This window comes from Melitaea cinxia, chromosome 11, assembly GCF_905220565.1.
Source record: "Melitaea cinxia chromosome 11, ilMelCinx1.1, whole genome shotgun sequence".
In the NCBI taxonomy this organism is placed as follows: Eukaryota; Metazoa; Arthropoda; class Insecta; order Lepidoptera; family Nymphalidae; genus Melitaea; species Melitaea cinxia.
Genome location: NC_059404.1, coordinates 16,397,747 through 16,410,105, shown reverse-complemented (window position 1 = coordinate 16,410,105; position 12,359 = coordinate 16,397,747).

Genomic DNA, 12,359 nt, shown 5'->3' with positions numbered 1-12,359 from the left:
AAAAAAACATATAATTAGGACCAATGGACCTTAGCAGTTAATATAAAATCATATACATATATAAAAAACGAGTGTGCTTTAGACCACACGATTAAAATAAAACTTCTTTAGCTCCATTTAACTTATATCTCCCTCTCAACTTCCGTTCGCCTCAACCGATCACACTTTTCGTAACGTTCTCATGCATTTACCACCTTATTCCCCAATTCAAGCGCACGTAGAGAAGTTTTACTTCAAAAACTGCTTTTTCTAATGTTTATCCATACGAAAAATTGGTTGTCTGTAAAGTTGGTTGAACGTGACAATGTCATAACAAAACATCTCCTCGGACGTATAAGCCAATCGAGTGATAGTGTAGTCACTGAGCGTAATGGGACAATGAGCGCGTAACGCAACGAGTGAGATTTATTAGTTTGAGATTTATTAGTTGTCGTATTCATTTAGAATTGTAGACTCATAGAAATCAATCCCACAGCCGTGGAACAGAAAACCGAATCAATTGCGCCAATAGGCTAGTTCAGGTTACATAAGAGACATTTGAAATCTTTGTGACTTGCTTTACATTTAAAACTTAATTAAGCGCACGTGACGCATGAATTAAGTTGTTCAGTTTGAACGCTACGTACAAAGTTGTTGTGACAGCGACCGTAAAATACATATATCTCTTTGTTCGTAAATGTTTGATACACTCGTAGATGGGTAAATACATTAATTATTCTTTGTTTTGCGATATTTTAAATATTAATGACCGGCTTTACTCCATTACACGTTAACTAGGCATTACTGCATATTTAACATTTAGTAATTAACTATACGTATATTTGTTTAAGTAAATATATCATCGTTTATGTCTCAATTTGTATACCTACGAGTACACCGACACAATACCATCTCCTCTGCCTCTAGGTTTATTTATTCATTTATTTATTTATTTATTTATTTATTTATTCTTATTTATTGTCTGCCTGTCTGCCTGTCTGCCTGTCTGCCTGTCTGCCTGTCTGCCTGTCTGCCTGTCTGCCTGTCTGCCTGTCTGCCTGTCTGCCTGTCTGCCTGTCTGCCTGTCTGCCTGTCTGCCTGTCTGCCTGCCTGCCTGCCTGCCTGCCTGCCTGCCTGCCTGCCTGCCTGCCTGTCTGCCTGTCTGCCTGTCTGCCTGTCTGCCTGTCTGCCTGTCTGCCTGTCTGCCTGTCTGCCTGTCTGCCTGTCTGCCTGTCTGCCTGTCTGCCTGTCTGCCTGTCTGCCTGTCTGCCTGTCTGCCTGTCTGCCTGTCTGCCTGTCTGTCTGTCTGCCTGTCTGCCTGTCTGCCTGTCTGCCTGTCTGCCTGTCTGCCTGTCTGTCTGTCTGTCTGTCTGTCATTACGGTATTTGTTATTTTCTAAAATACTAAATTTCCTAAATACTTTTATGTACTTAATTAAAGACCGATCAACAAAATTTTAAAAAAATCGAGAACTAGAAAATATATATAAAATTCAACATGTTTTTTTTTATATTGGCATCAATTATGTGTAAGTTGGCTCAGTAGAATTAACACTGCATTTCAATAAGAAATTCGCCGTGTATTTGTATATAATATATAATAATATATAAATTGCACGGCATTAACCAAATTGGCCCAAATTAGTGGCGAACGAGAATAAGCATTTGATTTTTTAAATACATTTTCTAGTGATTTTTTTTCTACTTACTCGCCACCGGAACATTACTTGCTAGTTGTATTATTAGGCTCTGATCTTCTGTAATGTCATGATACTTCTTCAGTCGGGCTACTCTATATTTTGAGAAAGATATTTCCTACCTGACTTTACTCTCACGAGAACTCACTACGATTAACAAAATACATGAATATATTATTTTAGGTTTTCTTAATGGCAATGACTCATATTCGTTCGTTTCAAGATTCGTACGCGAAGCAATCGCTCTCCTTCCAACAGAATCACCACAGGAACGTAAATGTTTACGAGCCTCTCAAATTTCTAGAACTGTTTATCGTTTCAGAAGTTTCTTCACTGGATGTAGACGAGTATTTACCTATTTGTTAGATATTGTAATAGAATTTTAATACTTCTCTACATTTTTATTAAAAAGGGAAGAAACAAATTATTATTTTTAAAGAGTTTTAGTTTCGAAATTTTTCTTTAAAAATTATAATGAATTTTTGACTGTCACTTAATATGTAAAGACTAGCTTTACCCCATGCGAATAATTCGCATGAAATAATTATAATTATCACCTTACAAAATTACAAAAAAAGTATTTATACGCGAGTTGATTTGAAATTGAAGAAAAAATAAACCGACCGTCAATCATGTTGACATTGTTTCATAAATAATTAAAGCTATCATATATATAGCTTTATAATTAATTAATTTACAAAAAAAAGTAATAACAAATTTTTTAGTTGTTGTCACCGGTAGAGCAAGCAATAAATTATCTATAAAATGATATGTAATTTATGTGGAATGATTGTCTTTTTCTAAAAAGGGAGGCAAACATCTTAAACTTTAGCGTATTACCGTATACCGTTACAAACCCGTTAAAATGGTTGCCTGTAAGTAATCGCTTTTAGTATTGAAGTTGCTGTTGTACATTTGTTGTAAACCTTGTTAAATGTCTGCAGCAATGAAAAAAAAATCAAACCATTTGATTTAATATTTTTTTAAAATATTTTTATTCAAAAAGGCTTAGAAGAATCAAAATTAAAGTTGAAATTTTCGATCTATCTTAGTTTATTGTAACCCAAAATCGACGTTTGTGTTATCTTTGGTAATTGATATCTTATATCCTATTTTCTAATTATTATGAAAAAAAATAATAATTTTAAATGAGGCACATATAACAATTAAATTAACATTCGTAGGTGTTTTCATTATATTTTGAGATTTTTCTAAATTTTGTACTTTTTTAGTAATTTTTTAAACGTCAGCAGATTTAGCTTATATGATGACTGTGGGTATTTTATTATACATTTGTACACTTCTTTGTCACCATTTTGGCATTATAGTGACAGTTTTTGTAAAGTTTTAAACCAAAAATATTGTTTATGTACCACAAAAAAATAAGTTTAATAAAGTTTGTCTTTGCTTTTATCAACTCCAAAAATACGTTATTATATTATTACTATAATTAAGTAAATAAAATATGTAATTTTATCATATTTCGCTTTATATGTATTATGTCCCGATGGACTCGATAAAGCAAAATAATAATGTCATTATATGTGAACTTCGTTAATGTCAATATTGGACATAAAATAAAGTCATTATTTGCGTTGTTATTATAACATGACTATTACTTCGTAAATGTATTTATTACGAGCGCTGGCGGTCAATGTATTGTATGGAATATTACTCTAAAGGGTGGGCGTATCCTACCGAGTGGTAGATAGTAGCTTAACTTTTCATCATCATCATTACAGCCTGCCTATACAGTCCACTGCTGGACATAGGCCTCCACAAGTTTACGCCAAAAATAACGTGAACTCATGTGTTTTGCCCATAGTCACCACGCTGGGCAGGCAGGTTGGTGACCGCAGTACTGGCTTTGTCGCACCGAAGACGCTGCTGCCCGTCTTCGGCCTGTGTATTTCAAAGCCAGTAGTTGGATGGTTATCCCGCCATCGGTCGGCTTCTTAAGTTCCAAGGTGGTTGTGGAACCTTGTTATCCCTTAGTCGCCTCTTACGACACCCACGGGAAGAGAGGGGGTGGCTAAATTCTTTAGTGCCGTAGCCACACAGCACTTTTAAATGATTTAAATCCGTGAAGTTTTTGAATCCTAATTGAATAAAGCAACTTTTGATCTTGATAATATTGCACATATGCCGAGAAATAAAATTCAATGTACGTAGTTACATAAATAAGTAACACTTATCCTTTAATTGTCAGTTGTACTACAATATTGTCATCAAGTGAAGAAACACGACAAATTAGTGCCCTGCTCTTCTAATATATTTGGGTTGTCTGGAAGAAATGGCTAAATAGCCATTATTCCGCCCATTGTACTTCACAGTCTGTAAATGTTTTTTTTTTAAATGTGTTTATTGTTTAAAATGTAGTTGTGGTGTACAATAAAGTAAAATAAATAAATATATGAACGTGAGGTAATTGGCCATTTTTAACCGACTTCCAAAAAAGGAGGAGGTTCTCAATTCGACTGTATTTTTTTTTACTTTTTTATTTTTTTATGTATGTTACATCAGAACTTTTGACTGGGTGGAGCGATTTCGACAAATTTTCTTTTAATCGAAAGGTGGTGTGTGCCAATTGGTCCCATTTAAATTTATTTGAGATCTAACAACTACTTTTCGAGCTATATCTAATAATGCGTTTTTACTTGACGCTTTTTTCGTCGATCTACGTTGTATTATACCGCATAACTTTCTACTGGATGTACCGATTTGGATAATTCTTTTTTTGTTGGAAAGGAGATATCCCTAGTTTGGTATCATAATAAGGAATCATAATAAGGAAACCAGGATCTGATGATGGGATCCTAGAGAAATTGATGGAAATTCTTGAAAATCCGCAATAACTTTTTACTGGGTGTACCGATTTTGATAATTCTTTTTTTGTTGGAAAGAAGATATCCTTAGTTTAGTTCCGTGATAAGGAAACCAGGATCTGATAATGGGATCCCAGAGAAATCGAGGGAACTTCTTGAAAATCCGCAATAACTTTTTACTGGGTGTACCGATTTTAATAATTTTTAATTTAATCGAAAGCTGATGTTTGTCATGTGGTCACATATAAATTTCATTGAGATCTGATAACTGCTTTTTGAGTAATCTTTGATAACGCGCAGTTACTTGAGAATTTTTTCGTCGATCTACGTTGTATTACTCGTCGATGTAATTGAAGTCGGTTTTTTTTCGTTTGCGAGCAAACACAATTTTACGATGCATTAAGGCCATTTCAGTGGCATTTGAAGCCGGTAGAAGCTCCAGGTAAATTTTGAACTATAATCTTTTATTCTATCTTTACTGCAATCTATCTACTTCTTTATGATATTCAGCAGTTTGGTTGACGTAGCTTCAATTGGTGTGCACGGTAAGGGACCTGCGACACAGCCTCTTCGTAAGACAATTTATAAATTAACACTTCAAAAGAAGATAGCTAAAAGCCCACTTAAGTAAAGTTTATTTGAAATTTGATTACACTGTAATAATTTTTTATAAATAAGACGTTTGATTAAATATTTATTTAGTTCAAATTAATTCCGACTGAAATGGATTAGAGAAAAAAATAAAGATAAGCGGCAGGAGTTCATTTCCAATGTAAATTCACGAATAAGCCGACTTTATCACTGCCTTCTCTCTCGTTTGTAAGAATTTTCTCATTAATGCAAAGATAAAAAAAGTGTACACTTTATTTTATTCGATTTAACTAGACGTTTCACGCGGTTACTGACTGGAAATTTTGAATGATTCTTAAATGCTAATTTAATGTTCTTGTACATAAATCTAGGATGTTACGAGTATAAGTGAGTTGTAAAACTTAAAAAAGTTTTAAATGTTATCGATTAAAATTATTATCTGAAAGGCAGTAAGATTTGCACCGTGATCAACGTTTAACAATGGTAACTTTAATGAAGACATTCATCATTACAGCCTATACAGTCCACTGCTGGACATAGGCCTCCACAAGTTTACGCCAAAAATAACGTGAACTCATGTGTTTTGCCCATAGTCACCACGCTGGGCAGGCGGGTTGGTGACCGCAGTACTGGCTTTGTCGCACCGAAGACGCTGCTGCCCGTCTTCGGCCTGTGTATTTCAAAGCCAGCAGTTGGATGGTTATCCCGCCATCGGTCGGCTTCTTAAGTTCCAAGGTGGTTGTGGAACCTTGTTATCCCTTAGTCGCCTCTTACGACACCCACGGGAAGAGAGGGGGTGGCTAAATTCTTTAGTGCCGTAGCCACACAACATAATGAAGACATTACCTGTCATAAATGTTGAGATTAAGGTAAATAAAGGGGAATAGTTTTCAATTAAAATTAATGACAATAATATGTAAACAAGGAGGTATTAATTTTTATTAGAAACACCTTGTTTCCTTACAGGTGCTTATTCTTTGTAGTAACAAGGTACGCAGAAGTATCAACAAATGTATTAATATCTTAGAAATTCAAAAATTGTAAGTTAAATCAATTAAATCAAATGTGTACCTTTAAACGTAGTAATAATGAAAGCCAAAAACTGTAATTACATATAAACCTCACATGATTTTGAGAACATGAAAATATACCTTAAGACATAATACATACATCTGCTTTTACCGTAAATATGTCTTATGTGATTCGGAGGTTGTAATTAGTGCGGAATTCCAACATCTCTCTTAATTAGCAATAGATAGACAGAAGGATACATTTAGGGGTTTTTTCATTTCACGACGACCCACTTTGCTAGGCTGTTACGATTGTAATAACTTCTTTTAAATTTACCTTTTACTTTACCGTAACTACTCGTATTATTTTGTTGTTGTAAAGGTTAGGGCTATTCATATAATTACTAGATGATCCCGCAAACGTTATTTTGCCATATATGTTATTAACTCCCTAAATACCCCCCTCCCCTTATACAAGTGCCTTAGGGGCATGAAAAATAGATGTTGGCTGATTCTCAGACCTATCCGATATGCACACAAAATTTCATAAAAATCGGTCCAGCCGTTTCGAAGGAGTATCGTAACTAACATTCTGACACGAGAATTTTATATAAAAGATTATAACCCGCATTGGAGCAGCGTGGTGGATTAACCTCTGATTCTTCTCCTGCATGGGGAAAGAGGCAAATACCCAGCAGTGGGATATTACAGGCTGACGCGTAAGCGTAATATAATTACTAAAATAATAATTACCAAAAGAAAAAATGCACAATCAGTTTAAGCTTTATTGTTCAATCAAAATCTTCAGAAAAATATTAAGATTATAATTGAGAAAAAGAAATAGGTTGTTGGTAAATATTAAACAAAAAATACAAAAATACTTAACAAACAAATTTTGTATTGAAATTAGGTTTAATAATTTTATCTGCTCTATCTATAATATATATAAACGCGAAAGGTCATTCATCACGAAATCTCCGAAACTATAACACCTGCAAACTTGAAATTTGGCAAGTAGGCTCCTTATAAGAGGTAGGCATCCGCTAAGAACGGATTTTACGAAATTCGACCCCTAAGGGGGTAAAACGGGGGTTGGAAGTTTGTATGAAAGTCCTATGTTTTTGAAGTAAGATACTTGAAATTTAATGTCTATAGATGACGAGAAGGTGTTCAAATAATGTATCTTTAGAAATCAACTCCTCTTTGGGGTTAAAACGAGGGATGGTAGATTTACTCACTCATAAAATAAAAATAAAAATAAAAATAAATAAAATAAAAATCACGAAATCTCCGAAACTATAACACCTACAAACTTGAAATTTGGCAGATAGGCTTCTTATAGGGCGTAGACATTTGCTAAGAACAGATTTTACGAAATTCAACCCCTAAGGGGGTAAAACGGGGGTTGGAAGTTTGTATGAAAGTCCTATGTTTTTGAAGTAAGAGACTTGAAATTTAAAATTTATGCTCTATAGATAGTGAGGAAGTGTCCAAATAATACATCGTAATCTATATATAAGTATATAAACACTGACTCACTCATCACGAGAACTCAAAAACTGCTGGATGGTCTATCCATCCAAGATGGACAAAGATGAAATTTGGCAGGGAGGTAGATTATAGTTAGTAGACGTCCGCTAAGAACGGATTTTGCGATATTCCACCGCTAAGGGCGTTTAATTGGGGTTGATAGTTTGTATGAAACATATACAGCAGCTATAAGTTCGCCTGAAAGCCTATTTATACTGCAGCCTGAAAATAAAACTAAAAATGTGGTGTATAGAGAGGTTTTATAAAAATATATTAAATTATACTAAATTGTGCGTTTGAAAAAGTTACTCAGAGTGATATTTCAAGTGACTGAAATAAAAACATAATTTGCGTTAAGCAGCTTAATAGTAATGCATATCTTTATAACCACGCGGACGTAGACGCTGGCAACAGTTAGTGTATTATAAAACAAAGTCCCCAAAAGCGTATGTGATCGATTCCCTCAAAATCTACTGAACGGATTTTCATGCGGTTTCACCAATGGAGAGAGGGCTTCGACGGAACGGCTAAGCCGATTTTGATGAGAGTTTCACTGGAAGTTTGCCGGGGAAACTTTGTGACAAACTGATTTCAACGCGTGCGAAGCCGCGGGCACAGCTAGTATTATATAAAAATGAATACTAATATTTTATGAAAACCAACTCTTTAACAATACTACCTATATATGTTATTTCAATACTCTAAAAAAATAGAATACGTGAAGAAAAACTCAATTAAATTAAGAAATAATCTCGAAAACAAGAGGACTAGTCAAATGTACGTTTAAGTCCTTTGCCATTGGGACAATTGTATTACGTCATTAAATGTCAGAATAATATGAAACGATCTTTTGACCTTGTTGATAATAATACATAGGCACTATAACTTGACATCTTGTAGTTTACAAGATTATAATAAAATCGTCGTTTTTTTATAAAACTTTTTACGTTCCATTGATGATACTTGGTTCCATAGGCGTAAAAAAGATTTTTATTTTATGTTACAGAAACATAAATTATACGCCATGCAAAATTAATGATAAAAAAAAGAAATTATTACCCAACCTACATCTATATACGTAAGTATATATCGAGAAACAAATTTGATGGTTTGCGGATCGATTCCCGCTCGGGATGGGTATTTGTATTTGTATAATATTTTTTTTCGGTTTAGATGCCTGTCATTGTCTCCCCTACGTGCCTCGGAGAGCACGTTAAGATTTCAGTTTCGGCTGTTATCATAAATACCTAATAGCGATCGTTGCTCATTGCAGGGAATACATATACGTACGTGTATAGATATACAGATGCAAAGCCGCAGCGAAGCAGCGTGGTGAATTGAGCTACAATTCTTTTCCTACATATTCACACTCGGATAACCGAAATTCATCAGAAAGATCTCAAATGACTTCCCCATTTCTAATTACGTCACGTACTAATACATTAGAAAAAGTTCTTGTTCAGTCTTATGAGGTTCATATATCGTAGCTTGGAACTTTAGTTGTAGTAAAACTGATCGAACGGATAGTATTAGAGACAGTTTAAGATAATTATCAGCGCTCATTGTATGTATTAACAAATATGCATCTCTGTAGCGGTCACACCTTAGTCATATGTTTGACCGAATCAGAGCCTATTCCATATCCAATAGCACTCAGCATATTAGAAAACTATACTAATTGGTTGACAATTATAAGGTTTTCTTAATCCAGGTTATCTTATAATGGTTATGTGGTTAATTGTGTCAAAGCTCCTGCATAAGCAATTAAGCATAGATAGATACAAATCGACATTCAAATATTTGATCTAAATTTTAAAATTCATCACTTCAGCCTAACGCAATCTACTGTTGGATATAGGTCTCCTAAGTTCGCACCTAAAATGGCGCGAACTCATATGTTTTGCTCTTAGTCACCACGCTGGGCAGGCGGGTTCATGACCGCAGGCTGACTTCGTTGCACCGAAGACGCTGCTGCCCGTCTTTGGCCTGTGTATTTCAAAGACAGCAGTTGGATGGTTATCCCGCCGTCGGTCGGCTTTTTAAGTTCCAAGGTGGTAGTGAAACTGTGTTATCCCTAAGTCGCCTCTTACGACACCCACGGGTAGAGAGGGGTAGCTATATTCTTTACTGCCGTGACCACACAACATACATATTTTAAAATTGTATGTATTAATTTCTGTGTAATAGTTTGGCCTACAAAGCGTGCCAAAATTATACGAGAAACATATAAAACATGATAGAAAAACGTAAATTAATTTCTGTGAAATAGTTTGGCCTACAAATCATGCCAAAATTATACGAGAAACATATAAAACATGATAGAAAAACGTAACCCTCATTTAACAGCAAAAACATATTCACACTTTTCACATAATTTTATATATTTTTCACACGTTAATGGTACAAGAAGAAAAAAAAGGTGTACGTACAAAGAGACGTTGAAGTGAATCATTACGTAGGAACACGCAATGTGGAGCGAGGCGTGAGCGAGAATTGGGTCCTGAACGTGAGAAAATCGTTGGAATGTTTGTCAAAGACTTACTCAAATACAAAAGTATATTCATAATGAGTCCTGGTTTTTTTTTTTAGATTTTATTTTTTAATAAATACTTACATACATAAACACTCTGTTCAACAGCAACTCAATTAATGAATATTAGGCTCGGGGCGTGAAACAAACCCAAAGCCCCCGAAGCAGAAAGCAGTGTCACTACGAACTGCGCAATTGGGTCACACACTGATATTTTTTAAAGTACTTCAGAAAATCAAAAAGATTTTATGAAAGTTAAGCAGTATCTTCTTCATGCACATTTTATCCCTATGGTAATAAACTGCATACAAAAGCCTGTAATATCCCACTGCTGGGGATAGGCCTCTTTCCCCATGTAGGAGAAGGATCAGTGCTTTATCAATCACGGTACTCCAATATTGATTGATGGATATATTCCCTATTATGAGTAACAATCGCTATGAGGTGTACATGATAACAACCGGGATCGACGGCTTATCGTGCTCTTCGAGACATGGTAGGGAGACTCACAAGGTAGTCCTTGGTTTGTCAAGGTGACAAAGAAATAAATATTTGTATAAACACAAATACCCACTCCGAGCGCGAATCGAACCCGGGACTATCGGTGTTTAGGCGCTCCCGACAGGGTACACGCACCGTTACACCAGAGCGGTCGTTGTATGTATACTTAATTTGATACCTAAAGACCTAGTTAACGATGTCAGAGACGTAGGTTGTTATGCAACACTTTTATACCATTTGGACCGCTGCCAAACTTTGCTTACTTGGATTTATTGCAGTATACGAATTTAATACTGAAATGCAAGTTCATCAGCATTACGTCATGACACTGAAAAATGATAAAAACTGATATAAAAATAAAATGTAGGTATAAAATATACGACAGTCTGGGAAAGAAATATGGCACACAATTATTATATGTATTCGAATATCATAACTTTTTTTTACGTATGTGAGTAGTGATACCAAAAGCATGTCTCATGTTCATGGACAAAAACTTCATAAGCAAACTCCTTGGACAGAAAAGACTTAGTGTAAAAAGAAGAAAAATTAGAGCGGATTTTAAGAAACAGATACTTATCAGAGCAAAGAGAACGGTTGTGAGAATTCCATCACATAGTAATTCAAAGAGTTCACAATATAGAAGTGATATAATAATAATAATAATTCTTTATTTAAGATAACAAATGACCCTTAAAAAAACAATTCTTACAATGGATAAAACATAGAGCTAAAAATTAATAAATATCAGGATAATCTGTAAAAACAATAATAAAATCACAATTTTAATAAATAATACAAAAATACAAATAAATAATTTAACAAAAATTTCACTATATTAAAACATCATCATCATCATCATCATCATCATTCCAGCCTATTGCAGTCCACCGCTGGACATAGGCCTCCACAAGTTCGCGCCAAAAATGCGTGAACTCATGTGTATTGCCCATAGTCATCACGCTGGGCAGGCGGGTTGGTGACCGCAGGGCTGGCTTTGTCGCTTCTAAGACGCTGCTGCCCGTCTTCGGCCTGTGTGTTTCAAAGCCAGCGGTTAGATGGTTATCCCGCCATCGGTCGGCTTCTTAAGTTCCAAGGTGGTAGTGGAACCTTGTTATCCAATAATCGCCTCTTACGACACCCACGGGAAGAGAGGCTATATTCTTTAGTGCCATAGCCACACTGCACATTAAAACAAAAACAACAATAATAGATAGAGTGTGAGTACTCATATTCCAGGAAATTCTAATTTGAGCCCCATACGAGCTTTCGAGCCTATTCGAGCTTTTTTTTTTTTCAAAAATTAAAAATGTGCTTAATCTTTGAACATTCTTTTCAAATATATAAGGTTTTTGAATACGCTAAAGCTTATTTAACAGATGTCAATATAATCGAGGATATAATAATGGTTTTCAGTGATGCAATATTTACAAGAACCCAAAATTAAACAAGAGGGGAATGAGAAGTATATAAAGTATAAAGATAGTAAACTATTAAACTGTGACTAGCGCATTGAAGCAGTTAGCTATACCGCGGGTTCAATTCACGCTTGAGTCTGGGTGTAATGTGTGTATTTATATATGTATTATTTCTATGTATATTTGTCAAAAAAAAAATGTTATAACAGTCGACTGTTACCTGTAACACAAGCATTAAGTTTCTTACCATAGGAACAGACGACCGTGTGTGTATGTATA